A 19284-nucleotide genomic window follows, 5' to 3' on the forward strand; every position below is an offset into this window, starting at 1 on the left:
TTAATCTGTTCTGAGCGAGATGGCAAAGAGCTCTCTGGAAATCCAACTGTTTACAGTTATTCCCTTTTACAACCTTGACCTTTCTCAGAATTCATTTCCTGGTATCTAAAGGAAGAAGCCTAAGGACATCCCACATCCTTCCAGATAAACAATCCGGTTTGACTCAACGACATTCTTAGCATTGGATGATTAGAGGCCCAGAAGATGTTTGCTAGAACTTAAATATGATTTTCTACATATGAAGGTTACAACTCTGTGGGCTTGGCATTGTTTACACAGTCAAGTGAGGATGTGGGAGTCCCTGGGGCACAGACTCTTCTGGATGCCCCAACTCTCATCACCACCCTCTCCGCACACCATGGCACAGTGCCCCTACTATTCTGAGGCTCGCTAGCATAGGTTCCATCTAACTACACGTTCTTCAAAGCTCACACAAAACTGTCCACACAGAGAGTGTCCATTATGCCATGAAAGTTAACAAGAAGCTGAAGATATTCACCTCCGAACTCAGTGCAAATTCAGATTCTAAATCGGGATTTAAAAAAAAAAGTTAAATGATCTGGTTTTGTTTTACAAAGGCCATACCACCCCCTCACTTCACTTCTTTACTCTGAGCCTCTCAGAGCTCGTGTTGGCTTGATACCAAGCAGCCTTTGAGAAAGATTACCCCACAGCCCCATGAAAAGGGAAGAAAGCAGCCACCGGAATAGTTCCTGCTTTACGACCTCACTCATGATCCCACGCTGGTCCTTCTAATCATCGTGCCTCAGAGTTTGAGCACTTGTGCTTCCTTACAAAGCTGGACATCTTGTTCTGAAGACCCTTCCTGCTGACCTGAACCCTGCCAGCAATGTCTCCATGACAGGAGGAGGGTGGCACCCAGCTCAGAAGAGACCAAGCCTCAAAAACTAAGAAAAAAACAAACAAACAAAACAAAACAAAACATTAACAACAACAAAACCAAAGCACCATCTTCCCCAGGAATGAACATGCATTTGGCCCCGAGCCAGTTCATGTTCAAAGTGAAACTTTCAATTTCTTCTTTAAAATAAAGTCATAAAAACTGCCTTTAAAGTGAGCCAGACCCATTGCACCACCAAGGCTCATTTTGTGAGCACACAGGACCCAGGGAGCAGCCAGGCTTTCCCCTTAACTCCTTACCCCTAGAGAAAAGCTCCAAACTTTCCAGGCACCAGGCAGGGACCAGACACCCCACAGAGAGGCCTGGGAGGAATTCACAGGGCCCAGACCCAGGACTTAAAACATTCCTTCTTCTAACCTTTTCCTTTGAAGGGAATGACTAGATGGCCCCAAAATACCACTTACATAGAGATTCAGGAAGGACTCCTTTAGCACAGACAGTATCCATTTACTCAACTGAGAACGTGAGAAATGACCTGGAAAGCCTCCACTCTCCTAGCTGAATGTAAACCAACTACAGAGAAACCAGGGAGTCCAGGGGGTGCTGGGTATCCACATTTGTCGGGTATCCAGGCTTTGAGAAAACAAGAATAATCTGGTTTTAAAAGAATCATAAAGAGAGCCAAAATAACAAGCAACAATTTGGTCTTGCTTTTTTTTTCTTTTCTATTTAGTCTTATGAAAAAATTATTGCAGACAGAATAATTACAAAGTGCAATCATAGATGAAAACACCCCTGATGTCACCTTAGTCTATTAAAAAAATATAATGTAACGCTGTGGAGGACTAACTTGGATTCCCACATCCCCCCATCACACCACATGGCCCCCTGAGCCCTGCAACCTTCCCAAGCTAAGCCTCCAGCTACTCATGTATGAAGTGAGTGAAGTGACCTTCGGAGGAATTTTAGAGATAATCTAGGAGCCCTTCCTGTGTGTGTGTGTGTGTGTGTGTGTGTGTGTGTGTGTGTGTGTGTGTGTGTTTGAAAGGAAGAAACTTCTTTATGGGAATGGACCTTGAAATCCAAAGAGAGTCTCTGCAAGGCTACGGAGGGTGAAAGCACTGGAGAAGCATATCCCAGCCCTGCTCATGTGTATACGTGTCAGGTAGCCAACCAAGACAGGTCTGGAGCTGGTAAGCTTTTTGGAGATTTCTGTAATCCCTATGAGACACACAGCAGGGAAACTCTGATCCTAGAGGAGCTGGAGTGACTTCTGGAAGACCACCCAGTTGAGTCAGTGCTAAGATTAAGATCCAGGCCAGGCAAGCTGGGGAAGAGAAGCTGGACACCAGGGAAGCAATCACACTGCATGCATGGCATTTACCTGGGCCTTGCATGGGCTCAGTGCAGTTAATGTTGGGGGCTGTTTAACCCCCACAAGCCTGGTTCTGGATCTTATCATCTCCAGGGCTGGGTTGACAGACACAAGACTGTAGTCACCAAGGTCTCCACTCAGGTCCGTGTACTTGGTTTAAAGTTCCACTCAACTACTGGTTTGAAATAGTGGTTGTTTTTAAACATTTCTATTCTGCATTGATTCCCCGAAAATTAAGTAGAGAATCCTCATTATTTCCATTTTACAGATGTGTAAACAAAGACTTGAGTAAATTCAATTGTTCTTGGCCTCGGCCACTTTCCAAGATTAGTCTGCAAACATCACACCAAGAGGAAGCAGGAGCAGACAGTGCTGAGCCAAGGAGGAAGCTATGTGGGTGGCATGATTTCAGAGCCCTTTGGGACTCCCCTGCTAACGATTACCCATCCCAAGTCATTGCTCTGCGGTCATGTGGCCAAATAGCATTCTCACACATCCCAGTTTATCACAAACTAATTCTTCCTCCGTGGGTTGAGTTACTTATTTTGCTGATGGATCCCAGGTAATGCTTTCCAGAAATATCCCAGACCTTAACTGTTCAGCCATTCAGTGCCTGATGGGCCACGGGTTATAATCTCCAAAGATGAATCTCGCCTAGGTAACAAACTCGAGAGCCTGATCCAGACACACAGCTGCCTGAGTATCTTTGTAAGGCTGAGAGCCCGGCCAATGAACACAGAGGTATCAGTTAGCTTGGGAACTAGCCAGCTATGGGCCATATCCAAAGACCAGAGCCAGACTGTCAACAGTCTGGAGTGCTCAGGGCAGCAGAATGGACCAGAACCTATGTGCAGCCTCAGGAGATCTGTAGCTTGCCTACTCTGTGACCCAGCCAAATCATTTCCCTTTATTAAGTGCACATTTTACTGTTTGGAAATTAGGGAAGTAGTATGAAACTTGTAAGTGAGTGTGAAGGTCAAAGAGCAGGTATACAGTGCACAGTTCACTGCGGCCAACATGGAAGGGCTTCAACTTATGTTTATTCAACTCTTTAAATATTTCCAGAGCTCTGAGCTGGGCTCTGCACCACAGGCTGAGATACGTCTGGCATCTACAGACTAAACCAGTAACATACTCATAAATGTTTAAAAATCAGTTATCCGGAGAAAAAAAATAAAGATGACTTTATGGCATATGCCAGTTTCCATGGTATAATTACTGCCCCTGTGGCGCCATCTGTCACTGGATACAGAAGTAGGAGGAGATGGCCATTATCTTACTCTATGGATCCTGTACCAGCTGACCACCGAGAACAGACAGACTCTGGTACCATGGCAGAGAACAAATCAGTCAACCAGGACAGAGTGGGAAGGGCTTCCCTAGAAAGACAGAGTTCCACCAGACTTGGCAAAGGTCTGGATATAAACAGGACAAGGAAGCAGCGGGTATATGGGCCAGGAAAGAAGGGAAGGAGAATGAAAGCAAAGCTGAAAAGAACCCAGAACAGGAAGAGACAGGGTTGAGAAAAATCAGAGAGCAGAAGACCCCCCTGGCAGCGGTTGACAAGTTCCAACACTGGGTTCTGCACAGAGGACTCCATGGCACTAGTCCTATGGTTTAGATCATCATTCTGGCTGCACTGTGGAAAATGCATACTGATGGCTAATGCAAAGGGTAGGCAGGGATAGCAGGTCATGTGATGACCCAGGCAGAAGAGGTTGGTGACCTGGGTTGGGTTTATAATCAGTCGTCCCCTCAGGCTCCCAGCAAACCCCAAGGGTAATCAAATCAAGAATTCATAAATGCTCAAATCCCTTACATAACATGACACAGTATTTGCTGAGAACATATACAAATCTTTCTGAATGTTGTATCTCATTTACTTGTTTTTTGCAGGGCTAGGGATGGAACCTAAGGTCTTGTCCATGCCAGCATCTAACTTCTGAGCTACACCCCCATTCCACTCCTGTGTGTTGTACATTATCTCTAGAGTACTGACAAATCCCAATACCATGGGACTGCCTTGTAAACAGTTATTTCACAACGTATTCTTTTGAGAATATGACAAGGACAAACTGTCTGTATACGTGTATCATACCATATTCTTTCCAATACTTTCGGTCTATGGCTTGTTGCATCCACAGATACAGAACCCTTGAATATGCAAGATATAGTTGTATATTTGTTGAACAGGCATTCACTGACTTTGGCCAGGCACCTATCATTATGCTAGGCTCTTCTGGTAGCTCACCAAAGAGAGCACCACCATAGCCTTCGTGAGACTCACAGGCAAGTAGAAACGTCCTCAAAGCCATAAGAATGGCTAGATCTTTGGAGCTCATGACATGGCCATCACAGCACAGCACTCAATGTTTGGCAGGCACTGTTCCTTTATAAATCTTGCATACTTATGGGGGTAGATGCAAGAGTTTCCCTTGCTGGAGATATTTAGTATGGATCTGGTAGGACTACAGTTCAGGTGCCTAGAGTCTGGCCAGGGTTTTAGCTGTTATCTCCAGGGTGAGCCTGTCAGGGCTAGAAGGCAAGGGGATGTTGAAAAAGGAGCTTGGACCTTCTGGGGGAACTCCTAGCCTTCTGTTAATAAGGCCCAGGCTGCTTGTCAGTGGCCACACCTCAGCTCCTCTGTCTCTGTAATGATGCCTCCGTGGCGCACAACAGTCTTGGTCCAGGAAGCAGCCACAGAGGTTGAGCCACGGAAAAGCAGAAGAACATTCTCTATGTTTGCTAAACTCGAACTTCTAAAACACATTTCTGAAGGAATCTATCTTACGATTTTGCAGACCAACCACAATAGGACTAAGGGGAGGATTACAATCCTATTAAGCTGCCAATTAGAATATATCACACACACAAAAAAAGATGTTAACCACTATTTTGTCCTATTCCACAATAAATCTGACACATTTCTCCACCATCACGATCTAAGTAAGAAGCTATAGAGAAAGACCTGTGACCATGTCTCACTGTCAGCCAGACCCTAGCCGCTCATACACTTCTTATCTTCAGCCAGCTCTTTTTTTATGAGGTGATGGGCAGTTAGTTTTGATCGTGAGCTTTAAAGTGAAATGACCTCGACTAGCTGCAGCTGTCATTTTTCCCCAAGAGTTTCCTTGAGACCAGTCCACACTCAAATATTCCTATTTGTGCAGACGGCCTCTTTCCAGGGATTTCTCTCCCTAGCAATGTATTTCCCCTCAGCAGCCCATCATAGCACACAAAGACCCGACTGGATATGACTTTGTATGAAAGATAAAGCCCGGATTTCTATACTTTAAGGTCAGACAGAAACAGTTCAAGACTTTAAGTCCAGGTTCCCGGCCATTTATGAGCTGTGCAGCTCTAAGAATTACCCACTTTCTCGGGGCCTGTTTCTCACGTGAAAATAAGGTTATGTCCTCACTTTCTGTGGTTGTCAAGAAAGAGGAATGAGGAAAGACATAAAGCGGTCAACACCGAGACATGAACTGCTTCCGTGAACAGAAAGAACACAGCAGCTGTCTACCAAAGTGATTGTAACTCTGGGAGAGGGGCTGGAGAGATGGGGACAACCTACCAGAACATGGGGAGATGCAGCCATAGACATGGCTAATAGCACTTCCCCCGAAAAAGCTGTTTCCAGCCCTCTCTTCCCCAGCCTATCCAAACGCCTCACTTCCATTGGCATTTTGGATTCTCGGGGGAATAATGATAGAACGGGAGGTTCTATGCCTTGCCACTCCTTGAGTAAATTAAAAGGAAGTCTGTTTCTTAGTACTAGTAATTAATAGTAATTCTGACATTGTGTTCCCGATCAGATATCAAAATAGAAATGTATTCTCCTAAGCTACGAGCCACAGACGCAAGTCAGTTGACTGTTGTGAAGTTTCGTGCAGAGTAAACAGTGGCCAGGAAGCAGTGCCAGACCACCAAAGACTGTGTGGGGCCTGGCGTGGAGAACTGGCTGTGGGAGCCTTCCTCCCAGGACTATCAGGAGGAGGGTGCACCTCTGGAATGATCTGTGCAACTCCTCCCCCATGCTCTAGGACTTCCGTTTCAATCATTTCCTAGAAGGAAGGAGGGGTGTTAAATCAGACCTTCAAAGTGTTATTAATAGAAGGCAGATTCTTAATGTCCAGGGGAATACTTTGGGAAGAGTCACTATTCACAGTATCTTTCTAGAGAGAAACTTCAGAAAGATTCAGCCTTATCAGCAGAGATGATAATAAATTATCGGCTTCTTTAAAGTTAGATCTTGGGTATCGCATTGATGAGTCAAACTTGATTGGACTTCTTTCAGATCTGAGAACTTCAAACCGAGTTCCTCCCAGCCTCAGAGCCAGGATGAAGGGAAGGCTGAGAGAGGTATATGTGTCCTCCTTCCTCCAGTGTCTCTCTGGAAAGCTACAGAGAATAGGGGCTCTGGCTTTTCTCTGAGTGCTGTATCAGCCTTGGGAACTGTCTGCCAGCTCCTCCAGCGTTCACCACTGCTGGAGTCTAAGGAAGGCATGTCCACACAGAGCCATCAAGCCATGCACTTCCTGGTAGCCCAGCCAGTGAATCTCCAGAAGTTTATGGCCACAGTGTGGATTTTTCCCATCTCTCTTTTCCCCAAGGCCATCTCTAGGAGTAACCTTACTTAGAGAAGAGACAGGGAAATGTCCTTTCTCTGTCATTAAGCAGGCCAGCTATAAAGTCAAGTGGAAGGACAGACAAAGCGCTGTCTGTAGCTCGGCTTACTCACATGCCATCCCAGCTGGTGACTAAGAATTGACTAAGAAAATGACCATTTCCCACAAAGCCCCAAGCCTTCTCTGCTCTTCCCACACCTCATCCAGCAGAAATGTTGTCTGGAATGTTATGTCAGACAACAGCCAACGGGGCATTTGGGTTTCACTTTCTAAATAGTAGCATGGTCACCTATTAAGAGTTGGAGGAAATGGAGATGCTTACGCCATCACATGTTTAAAGGACCAAGGGCAATATCTGTGCCTCCCTGATCCTGGTCCTTTCTGGCTTTAGCAGTGGAGGAGAAAAGCTGCCGGCTCTCTAGGAAAATCTTGCAAAGTCACCTAGAGCTGAAGTGTGGGTGAAACACCTAGTTGAGCCTGGTAAAATACAGTCCAGTTCTGGTCCAACCGCTGGGACCAGGTCACTTACAAATGTCTCATTGAGGTCTAATTCTCTCCTAGTTAAAAAAATTAAAAAATAAAACAGTCTCACTTTCCTGGAATGACAGTTCTCACAGGCACACTTGACTCTGTCTTATCTCTGTGTGAAACTAAGAGCTGGGACCCCTCTTATCTCTTGTTACCTTGTCCCCACACTTAGCCCCCAACACCTTGGACAAACATGCTCCCCAGTACTGAAAACCACCCTTTTCCCACCCCTGCTTTTGTTCAAGCCTCTGGGAAGCTCTCTCCCTCAGGCAGCCTTCCTCCAAAATGCATGCCTGGAGCAGGGAGCATCTGTGCTGCTTCCCAGGGCCTTCCCGAGGCACTTTGGTAACTCACTTCAGATATTGCTTTCTGTGAGAAACTTTCCTGAACTTTCCGCCCAGAACACAGGAGATCTTCTTCCGAGATATTTGATTGTCTCATTTTCTCACCTGAACCTTCTCCACATCATCTGCCCAGGAGCCAGTGAGGCTCCCTTCCCTAATTTATACAAGAGCTATTTGTAAACTAGCTGTGGCCTTGGAAGAGTGAGGATCTGCAGGACAGGAAGAAGGCTTGAGGCCATATTTGGAAGGGAAATACAAGAGGTCCAGTTGTGTCTCTGTTGGGGGGAGGGGCAGGATGTGGTGGGTGGGAAGGCTGCCAAAGAAACTATCAGTGGTATTAGAAGAGGATGTCTGCTGCTTAGCTGAGGTGGATTTGTCATGTGGGAGAGACTCTGCTGCCTTGAGAGGATACTCGAGAATGAGGAGGATTGTGCAATTTGAAAACATCCAGTTCCAGAAACCGTGAGATTTCCGACCATTCACCTATATTAGTTCTGCCCTGCTCAGGCCCAAGTCCTTGAACAAACATGTCCTCCCTCCTGAAAGCTCCCTGGCCCTTCTCCCTGGCTGTTCCCATCATATGTCTCCTTCTTTTAGGTCCCCATCACTGCCCCTACTGTCTTCTCTCCTGTGGTTTACTCTCCCCACCCCCACCTGACTGACCTCCTCACTTCACTCAAGATGATGGGCTCCAAGTCCTTCCTGCCTCTCCCTTGCAGGGCTCTTCCAGATCTGTGCTTCATCCTCCTTGCTGCTTATTGACACCAGTGCCACATGTTCACCCTCGCCCTTCCTTTGATGGCCTTCCCACTCTGTTTTCTAGCATCCTTCATCTCCTGGGCAATGCCTCATCTTACATCGTTCTACTGCTCCATTCATTCATTCATTCATTCATTGCTCCAGCAAGCATTTCTTTCTAAATTTTAGTGGAGGTCAGAGGACAGGCTTGCTGCAGTCAGCTCTCTCCTTCCACCACAAGGGTCTCAAAGATTGAGCTCGGGTCATCAGGTTGGTGGCTAGCACCTTTACCTGCTGAGCCATTTCAATGGCCCTGAGAAGCATTCCTTAAGTTCCTTTTTGATGAATTCTGGCAGTATGCACCATCTTACTGAATGAAAGATGAATGCCCCACCCGCTTTTGCAAAGCCATGGTGCAATATGTCAGTCCTTAAAGCCCCACACTCCCGAATCCCTAGCTCTAACCACTGTCTTAGGGTTTTACTGCTGTGAAAAGACACCATGACCACAGTAACTCTTATAAAAGAAAACATTTCATTAGGACTGGCTTGCAGTTCAAAGTTTAGTCTATTATCACCGTGGTGAAAACATGGTGGTATACAGACAGACATGGTGCTGAAGAAGGAGCTGAGAGTTCTACATCTAGATCCACAGGTAACAGAAGGAAACTGGCAGCCAGTCTGGGTGGAGCTTGAGCCTTTCCCAACCTGTGGGTTACAACCCATTCACAGGGGTCACCTAAAACCACCAGAAAGCAGATGTTTGCATTAAGATCCATAACAGTAGCAAAGTTACAGTTGTGAAGTAGCAGCAAAAAAGATTTTAATGGGGGGGGGTCACCACAAAATGAGGAAGTGTTAATGAGTTGCAGCATTAGAAAAGGCTGAGAGCCACTGCTCTAAACCATGCTCCTGCCACCAGATAGCTCTGATTTCCAGACACACCACCTGGCTCCATCTACTGAGCCTCTTTGTCCAGTGACTCCACTTTTCCACTGGAAGACCAAACAGCAGACGAACCCTGCCATTTTTAAAAAGTCATTCCTAGCCTCTGGCTGATTCTCTGCATCTCCTGGTGCATTTATCCTAAAACTACAAGAGAAGAACAGGAAACGTTTGGCACCATTAAAGAGGGCTCCAGTTTAACCTGCAACTGATTCTCAAGAGTCATAGACTATGTGTTATTTTACCTAACCACAGGATTCTGTCAGCAAATCAGAATAGCTAGCGGGTCCTGCAGCAGGGGTGTGTTTGAAGCTGCATCTAATGATGTGTCTGTCCTGAGATCACTTTACGGGATTAGCCAAGTTTTGTGAATGACAAGATACAGAAACATAAACATTAGGAGAGTCCCCCCAAGGTCATACTGAAGTCAGCAGTGAAGAGGATTAGGGAGCTTTCTCTTAGGCCCATTCTTAGCTACTGGACAACAGAGAGTATCCCCCCATAGTAGCTATTAAATAGGGTTTTGCCTATGAAGTAGGGTTTTTTTTTAAGTTCTTATTTGGCTATATTTCAGTGCAGATCTCATATGGGCCAAGGGTCCCTCTCAAGGGAAATTAATTACTATAAGCCTTTACAAGATGAGTTGACGTATCCCTGTGTTTACCAAGTTCTACGCTTTTGTGAGTGTTTCCCAAACTTGCTTCAGGAAGCATTTAAAGGACAGTGATGCTCAGGCCTGAATCAGAGTCCTTGGGGATAAAGCTCAATTGTTACTCACTTTAGATCCAGGATGCAGCCAACTTAGAGTGGTGGTCCTCAGTCTTGAGATGCTTGGAAGCCCTTAGGTGGCTGCACTTATGAGGCGTGGTCCTATCCCAAGACACTGCAACCTAACCAGCAGGAAGTGTGGCTAGGATTTGTGAATAGGCTCCCACCCAGGGAATTCTAATAAACACCTCCTTCTAGAATCACTGCCCAAAGCCTTGCTGCTCAGAGTTTAGTTCTGTGGATCAGGAGCCTGGAGCCAAGAGATGCATAGAACCCTAAGCCCCACAGACCTGTGGACTCAGATCTGCATTTGAACAGAGTCTTCCGGTAATTTGAATGCATTGAAAGCACTTTCTAGAGGACCTATTTTTACACTGAAGAGGCTTACAGAGGATAATCATCCCCCAATTAGATACAGGATAGGCACAGGATGAACAGAAGAATTTTAGAATGACAATAATTACAGCTAATGAATAATATACACACTGAGGAATCATCTTGCATTATTTAATTTAATGTTCATCATGACCCTGGATATAGGTATAAGCTCTGGGCCCATTTCAAACCTAAACAAACTGAGGCTCAGACCTAGGTAAACAACAGAAAGACCACCCAGATAGTCAGGTCATCATCCGCTGACTATCTTAAAGGCTCCAGGAGTCTGGATGTGGAGGGGTCACTTGCTTAGTCGGTGCGTCAATCATGCCTGTCAGACATCTGAGAGGGTTACAGTTGTGACCTCTCAATATCCAGCAGAGCAGAAGTGACTAATCTAGCAAATTCTACCTTAAACTTTTGCAAGATCATCCTTTCTACCCATCGCTAGGCAGAGAGGAAGTTGTGTCCCCTGGGGTTAAGTTCCCACTTAAGGTCACCCAACTCCTTAAAAACTAGGGTAAGCACAGAGTGCAGGAGTCTCGCTGCTTGTAGGCAGTGGTCTGTGCCTGTCCTCCAACCGACAGAGTCTTCTCATCAGGGAACTTGTATGGAGAAGGTTCCCCACCACACCCATGAGCCTCTGGGTGGTTCTAACATAGTTCCTTCTGAGAATGGCGACATGCTCTGGGAGCCCAGCCTGAGAGCCAGCCCTGAGCACCCTGGCAGCAGAAAACCCGTCTCAGGCTTCAGCATCTCCGCAAAGAGAGGTCTTTTAAGGGACTTAGCTTTAAACTAAGCTGAATTTTACATGCTGCTTTAATCTTCTTAGGGCCTTGTTTGCCCCTTGGGAGAAAAACCATAATGGTTTAGAATTGAAAGAATGAGTGGTGGCTAGCAGATGGAATATGAAATGCTCTTTCTGTGTTTTAACCCACTTTCTGCTGAGGCTATAAAGAGATGGACATCACCCAGAGGAAGGAGGACTGGCATTCATGAGCAGGAGCTCTGTGCTGGGCTTCAGGAGCACAGATGGGTCAGTGTGCAACTGTCATCCCATTTAACACTGTCCGAGGAAACTGAGAATAGAGACAGGACACCTTGCTGAAGATCACAAAGTGGCAATGGTGGCCTCAGGGTTTGTCCTATCCCCTGAGCTCCTTTGTTCTTAACCATCCAGGACCTGGGAGAGGGAGAGACTGGATATTCTCGGATGCTGCCCAGGCTCTAGGACAACAGCGCTGTCTCTATCATGCAGATGTCACCGTTGAACCTTCAGTGACACCACTACAGTTAGCAGGACCATTACCATGTTCATAAGGATATGTTCAGAGCTGGGCGTGGTGGCGCATGCCTTTAATCCCAGCACTTGGGAGGCAGAGGCAGGCAGATTTCTGAGTTTGAGGCCAACCTGGTCTACAGAGTGAGTTCCAGACAGCCAGGGCTACACAGAGAAACCCTGTCTCAGGGGGAAAAAAAAAAAAAGAATATGCTCAGAGCACAACTGTCTTTTCAAAGTTCTTACCGCAATTAGTTCATCAATTTCCAGAAGTTGTTTGTCTCTGCTGAGCATTTCCTATTATTGACTACTACAGGGCCTTAAAATAGAATAGAGAGATGCTTTGTGCCAAAAAGAGTAGGGCCTTTGTTCTCAAGAGGGGAGGGTGCCATGGGCATAGAGGTAGACATAGGTGACAAGAGCATTTGCACATTTCTTCACATTTGTTCTATTTAGTTTTATGTTATCACATAATTACAGGAAGGCTGGAAATGGTCCGAAAGCACAACAGAAGACAGTACTGGAGATAGGATGGAAGAGGGGCAGGTAAAGTTAAAGGTGGAGTTCTTAGAAATGGGTTGGACAGTTTACAACTTTATCATCAGGTATAGCATCCTCTGAGACTTGGAGGTAGGAAAAAGACTTCTTTTTAAATGAGTGACTTGGAGATATTTAATGCCTACTGAGTTTATTTAGTTTTTTCTTAAACAATCATTATCCCACATAACCAAGAGTAACATGATCTTCAAAGGGGTTAATGGGTTAATTCTCTTGGTCCTAGAATTGATTGTCATCTTGGTGGGTTCTTGAAAGCAAGTGTCTCATAGCTTTTGATGCTTCTCTGCCCTCTGTGTCAGGAAAGCCCTCAACATGCCTAGAAGGCGTGGCAGGTAGTGCAAATGAAAGAGGCTTCCAGATCTGAAGACTGTAAGAAGCAAGACTATGGGCTCATTTCAGGATGGGGAGACAATAAAACTTTGTGAGTACCATCTCAGAAAGGAGAGCTGCAGACAATTCTAAGTCATCAGCTGTCACCTGAAGCTAATTCTGTCATACAAGTGGCTCCAATGGGTGTCCATCAGTGTCTCCATTATATAGACAGAAAAATTCATGTCATAAATACCAGTCTACAATATAATATTAATCTTCCTGCAAAGGATACTTTTGACATAACAGTTGTATTATTAAATGGGCCTATGTAGAAAGAGCATGTACGTTGACATATTGCATTTGAATTCCAGGTCTGCTAGGTGGGAGATGTGTAACCTCTCTGAGCATATGCAAAATGGGGACACTTACATGTGAGTTAGAGTTGAGATAAGATTTAAATGAGGAAATGAATGATCAGACATTACTGTACACCAGACCTATCAGAAGGAGTTGTGAAACCTTGGCAGTTTCTTCTCTTCCTGCTGCCCCTCAGCCATCCCTACTCTGTGAATCGCTTGGTTTCAGCATTTTGGCCACCTGTTTGGAATCCAGTGGATTTGCTCCAGGAGTCAGTGTGGAATAAAAAAGTGTGGCTTCTAATTTGGCCTGCAGATCAATCTTCTACTACATTTCTTGGCCGGCTGGTTGAACACTTTCTGGGTTCCTGGTCAAGCAGTGGAATCGTGCAACAAGATTGTGAGCCCCCAAACCAGTCACAGTGGCATGTGTCAGTGATCCCTGGGGTCCTGGGAGTTAGAGGCAGTAAGATTGGGAGTGCAAAGTCATCTGCAGAGCTAGTGCCAGGTTAGACTGAGCTACATGAATAACTGTCTTAGAAGGAGAGAGTGGGCGGAGGGAAGGAAAGAGAAGGAAAGGCAGAAGACCCTGAGCTTTGCCCTGCAATCAGAATTTTCTTAGTCTAAAGCAGAGAAAGCAAAGGCCCCCGAATCCCTCCTCATCATGTCTCTGGTGTATGAATTTAGAGTATTCTTTCCTACTGTAAACACCAACATCTGGGAGAACCAGTGGGCAATTTGGGCTTAGTTTTGCTTAGTTTTATTTGAGACTAAGCGAATCCCAAAGCAATGAAAAATCAATCCCGTATTTGGCCAGATAGACATTATTGAGACACCTGGATTAAATGGAACATAAATAATAGTCCATTGATTTTTTTTTATCCAACTTGTTGTAATTTAGTTTACAAGAAACAGAATAATTCTCAGCACTCCAAGCCTGTCATGGGTCTGAGCATGCCCATGAGCAGCTGTAAGAATCCCTATAGCCTCACCCGTCCTCATATCTGTTCTATTGCTCTTATAAACATGGACAAGACTAGGGACTTATGCATTCTCCTTGTCCAGTTTTTCATACCTGCCCTTAGTCAGAAGATCCATTTTAACAAGGTTCCCCACAATCACTTCAAGACATTGACTTTTGCAAAATCTATGAGAAAAACTTGAGGACCCTTCCGTTAAGACACAATCATGGTGATTAAACCAATTTCTGACTTGGAGACTAGCCCACACCTGGGTTATTATTCAAGAATTATTTAAGACTTTCCAATTCTTTCTGGGCCAAATGAGGCTCAGATACGCTGCTGTGATTGGCAGGTACATACTTGAACTCACAGATGCCAGTCTCCATTGTCAATTAGATCCTTTCCACAATGCACCTCTGCTCTGTAAGCCTCTGTCCTCAGGTGGGTTGCAGTTTGAAGGTCCTCCCTTCCAGAGGCAGGAGATCCTGAGGGCTGTTAGAGGGGAAATGTCAATTATGGCCAGAGTGAGCACCACTAATATACTAGATAGCATAAACTGGTCTTCTATCTCCAGTCCCTACCTAAAGCATCTGTTCCTGTCAGTTACTCAGGTAAAGTGTATTTGCATAGCTACCTTCATGTACATAGAGTTGATCTAGGGAGGAGGGATAAAGTATTAAAATAATATGTGTGTGGAATCTGTAAAGATGCACAGCTCACTGCTAAGTGACGCTTGGACTGCTGCATACAAGTAGGTCATCGACAGTCACCACAAACTAGAGGCTGCTCCCCTGGCAGAAAGCATTAACCTGCAGAAGGAATCTTGGCAGCAGGTGATGCATTTCAGCCAGGCAGCTGTATATTTTATTTATGGACTGGTAGAAGTGTGCAGATACCTGAAAAGAGGAATGTATAGAAAATGCATCCTTAAACACACTCCACTGTGAAGACAGATGGGGAAAAGTTGAAGACCTGTGCATTTTCTAATTTACCATGCCACCACCACCAAAGAGAAGGGGGACCTCATGCTAAAACTCTGGGGTCCTCATTCCTTCTCTTTTGTCCCCCAGCAGGGGAAATATTAACACACCAGGATCCTGGTTCAGTTAAGACAATCTATGCTTCAGCCAGAAGTACCCTGGAGGCACAGGGTGATAAAAGGTCTCCCATGTGCACTTGACCCAAAATCATAAGGGTCTTGCAGTTTGGAAGATGTATCAGAGGGGACAAATTTATCTTCATAATGTCTATCAGGTAAGAGCCCATCTTACACAGGGTACATGCCAGAGACCTAGAAAGAGAGTCTAAGAAGTGACCTTCAAAATCACTAAGCCCATATGCCTAGTTTTACAGCTCCGGGATATTCCTAACCACAGGGTCAGTTCAGTGGACCCAGGAGAGCAGGGGATCTTGGTGTGGTCAAGAACATGGCAGGTTCTGCTGAAAGTGGGCTACGTTAGATTCGGGTCTCAGATATATGAACTGAGGAACATTTCCTAAATGTTCTGACTCTTGCTTCGCTCATTTGAACATTGGCTACAATACCATAAGTTCACAAGCTATTTTCTGCAAAGTTAATGTGTTTCATGATTAATTTTCATGCTAAGTCTGACAAGAACTGAGCTAATTTGGAGGCAAAAGCTCCGTAAAGTAAGAGGAAGCTGAATGTTACCGCTCCCTATCCCTCGGCAGCCAAGGGCCAAGCTCACAGGAGCTCACTACAGAATTGCACTGTGACATTTCCTGGCTCTTTTCTGTCCCATTGTAAACTAGAAAGGAGACATCAGAATAGGAGAAGATACCTGATCCAGTGACACATCCCTAGCTTCCTAACATTTGGGGAGGGTGAGGCAAGAGAATTGCCACAAGGTCCCAAGTCAATCTGGGCCTCAGAGTGAGTTCCAGGACAGTTTAGGCTACACATCAAGAAGAAGGAGGAAGAAGAGAAGGTATTCCCCTGAAATCTTATGGGAATCCCACTATTCTATAACACAGAATTTAAAGAATGCCATTTCAAAAGAAAACAATTAAGTGGCCCTTCAACAAGCCCACAAGCCACGTTTTGCTCAGTGAGTGCTGGGTTCTAACTGCCGTAGCCAAGACCATCCCTACACATGGGGACAGTGATAATCAGAGTATGCAGTAGGCCCTGCTCAGAATAAGACTACCACCTGGTCCTCTGCCACTCAGTAGATTTTCTTGAAGGTCGGGAAGGTTTTATCCACTAGGAACCATCTGAGGCAAGTGCCCATGGCTACAGCCAAGACTCATCAGTGTGGCACTTTGGTGTCAGAGACTGACAGCTGAAGGGCTATAGGAGTAGACACTGGGATGCTAAGATGACAGAAAGCTGGGTTTGGTGGTTGTTTATGGGATGGATCCCCAAAGGGGGCCAGTCTCTGGATGGTCATTCCTTCAGTCTCTGCTCCGAACTTTGTCTCTGTAACTCCTTCCATGGGTATTTTGTTCCCCCTTCTAAGAAGTAACGGAGTATCCACACTTTGGTCTTCCTTCTTCTTGAATTTCATGTGTTTTGCAAATTGTATCTTGGGTATTCTGAGCTGCTGGGCTAATATCCACTTATCAGTGAATACATATCATGTGTGTTCTTTTCTGATTGAGTTACCTCTTGATAACCAAGATGATATCCTCCAGATCCATCCATTTATCTAAGAATTTCATGAATGCATTGTTTTTAATAGCTGTGTAGTACTCCATTGTGTAAATGTGCCACATTTTCTGTATCCATTCTTCTGTTGAGGAACATCTGGATTCTTTACAGCTTCTGACTATTATTTATAAGTTGGCTAGCTTGCCATTATAAGGAAACTTTCTCCTTTGTTTCTGCTGCTCCTAGGAAACTTTCTAATGCCAAGATTGAGTCTGTTATGTTCTGCACCCTCGGAAACCAATCACAATAGAAGTCAGTAGAACTGATCTGACATCCTACTTGGCAGAACTCTTTCTGTTATGAACATGGGCCTGGGTAACTGACATCCTGGATGTCAGTTCCCAGGAAGATCTTGGGAACTATATTTTGCTTGCTTGCTAATCAAAATGGAATTTTTATTCCAAATGGTTTCTTATATTGGTGCAGATGTCTCTCTTATGTTGGTGTCCATCCCATGGGCAGCTTATGAAGGAAAATATCATAAAAGCTTATACATAGGTATAGGAATTGCTATTGGGTGGATGGTTGGAGTTCAAGCTCATTTTGGGTAACTATACAAATCAAGCTAGCCAAATAACTGTTACCTAGGCCTTAACATTTTATCTAGGCTTAAATATTTTACCTAGGCTCTAACATTCCCAAATCTGTACTGAACACCTACTGTGGAAGTCAACTATATTGCAGAACCAGGCATTACCATCCTCTCAAACACCAGTCTCTGAGATGCTCCTCTTGCCCCTCCTTTCCCTGGCCACTATGTCCTCAGTTATCCAGAACTCAACTCAAAAGTTAGGTTCCATACCCAGGTAGAAAAAATAGCAGCTACAAAACAAAGCTCAGCTTCCAGAATGAGACTGGTCTCCGGGACCATCTGCATTACACCTTTTCTAAGGACCAGAGAAGCCTTCAATGTTGATTTTCCTGTAATCAGGGAAGCCCTGTGATTCCCATCAGCTTTACAGAAGACTTCCTCTGGCTCTAAGAAGAAGGGTAACAAAGATCTGGGCCAATCATCACTGCCTAGAGACATGTACGGGCATCATTACAACTCTGAAGAGAGGTGCCAACAAGCTGGGTTTGGAAATTAGTTATGGGCTAGAGAGGAAGGGAGAATTAAATGAGTGTCTGGAGGATAGACACATGAATGCAAGGATACTAGGAATGTCTTAGGAAGGTGGACCAGACAGAACCTGGAGGTTGATTTGACATAGTGGAGAAAAGTGAATGAAGACTTGTAGGTTAAGCCCATGTTTGAGCATGAAGCAAGAGGCCCTTTCAATGAGACACAGAGCACAAAGGAAGAAAAGGGTTCAGGGAAGTGAGAGATGCTACACACAGTATGGGTCCGGGTAAGTGTGGAAATGCCTTGCAGTGTCTCTGAGAGTCCTTTGCTATTTCCAAAGCTTCACTGCCGAATGGGTAAAGACAATGGGACATTTGGGGAAAGAAAAAAAAGAAGATTCAGAAACATTCTTGAAACTGAATGAAACAAAAAGCCAAGTCAAAGTGAACCAGGGCAGCCTCGTTACTGGTACCACGAATCACTGCTGCTGTTGTTTAGGGGGCAGTGAATTGAACTTCCAGTGCCAAGATCCTCTATTTAAGTGCCCTCTGTTGTGAGACTAGAGCTGGTACAAACAAGGTCCCTGTAAGCATCCCTCCCATCCATCCACCGTGAGCAGAGTCTTAGATTCCAGTCGGACAGCCCAGCTGGGGGACGACCAGTCATCAAATGGTCTCAGGTTTAACATCAGCTGATGGATGACCTGGAAGTCATTCGTCGGCTATATTCTCTCCCTTGCCATGCCTGTTCTATGTACCAAACACTGCTGCAGTCACTGTGAACGCACAGAGAGGGTCAAGGCAGTGGGACCCTTGTTGCTCTTGACCCAGAGAAAGGCAGAGCTTTATCACTATTGTTCTTGGGTCTGTCAAGGTCTTTTAAAATCCTGTAGTTGGTTCTCTAGCCACTTTGGGGTGTGCTTCAAGGCCTATTAACATTTTTCATATTGACCTTAGGTTTAAAAAAATTCCCAAGTGCTGTGGTGGTCCTACTTTGTCCTTATTAAAAAGGAGAAATTATTTTATGAGCTGACCCCACTAGTAGGGTTCTGCTCTATAGATGGCACTGCAGTGGAAGGCATCTTCTCTGTGGCAATCATAAAGTCACCTTCTCTAAAACCAGCTGGGTCAGTGACAGCTGGGGTCCAATTTCTAGAACCCCATGGCATTGGAAGATGTATTAGTCACCCCACAATGCCTAGCGCTGAAGTCCAGAAAGCCAACCTTTGCAGACAAAACAAAGAACTTCACATATCCCTTTATGATGCGTTGTACTGCCCCAATGTCAAAGTGAGTCTGTTAAAAGCCGACCTGGAAAGAGCTTGGAGCCCTGGAAGTAGATCCTGAGTCCTGTGTTTGTTTGTTTGTTTGTTTGTTTGTTTGTTTGTTTGTTTGTTTTTAATTTGGCAATCCCAAGAAACCTAAAGGCACTTGGACTTTAAAAAGTGTGGTGTGTTCTGTGATTGTTGTTGTTATAACAGAAGCCCAGGCTTGGCTTCTTTTCCGTGCTCTTTCTGTGTGT

The 19284-nt window shown here is 45.0% G+C and overlaps 1 protein-coding gene and 1 long non-coding RNA gene across 4 annotated transcripts in view; one reads left to right on the plus strand and one right to left on the minus strand.

Moving 5' to 3' along the window:
* Positions 1 to 19284, plus strand: part of Slc9a9 (solute carrier family 9 member A9) — a 565781-nt gene that overhangs the window by 522802 nt on the left and 23695 nt on the right. The gene's annotated exons all lie outside the window — the stretch shown is intronic.
* The window catches only part of LOC147002120 (uncharacterized), an 81498-nt gene that overhangs the window by 32356 nt on the left and 29858 nt on the right, over positions 1 to 19284 (minus strand). For all 3 annotated transcript variants that reach the window (XR_015044462.1, XR_015044463.1, XR_015044464.1), the window contains one exon: positions 14390 to 14521. This is a non-coding gene — a long non-coding RNA (uncharacterized LOC147002120). The remainder of the gene's footprint in view (positions 1 to 14389; positions 14522 to 19284) is intronic.

This window comes from Mus caroli, unplaced genomic scaffold, assembly GCF_978045245.1.
Source record: "Mus caroli unplaced genomic scaffold, Mus_caroli_1 scaffold_11, whole genome shotgun sequence".
Lineage (NCBI taxonomy): Eukaryota > Metazoa > Chordata > Mammalia > Rodentia > Muridae > Mus > Mus caroli.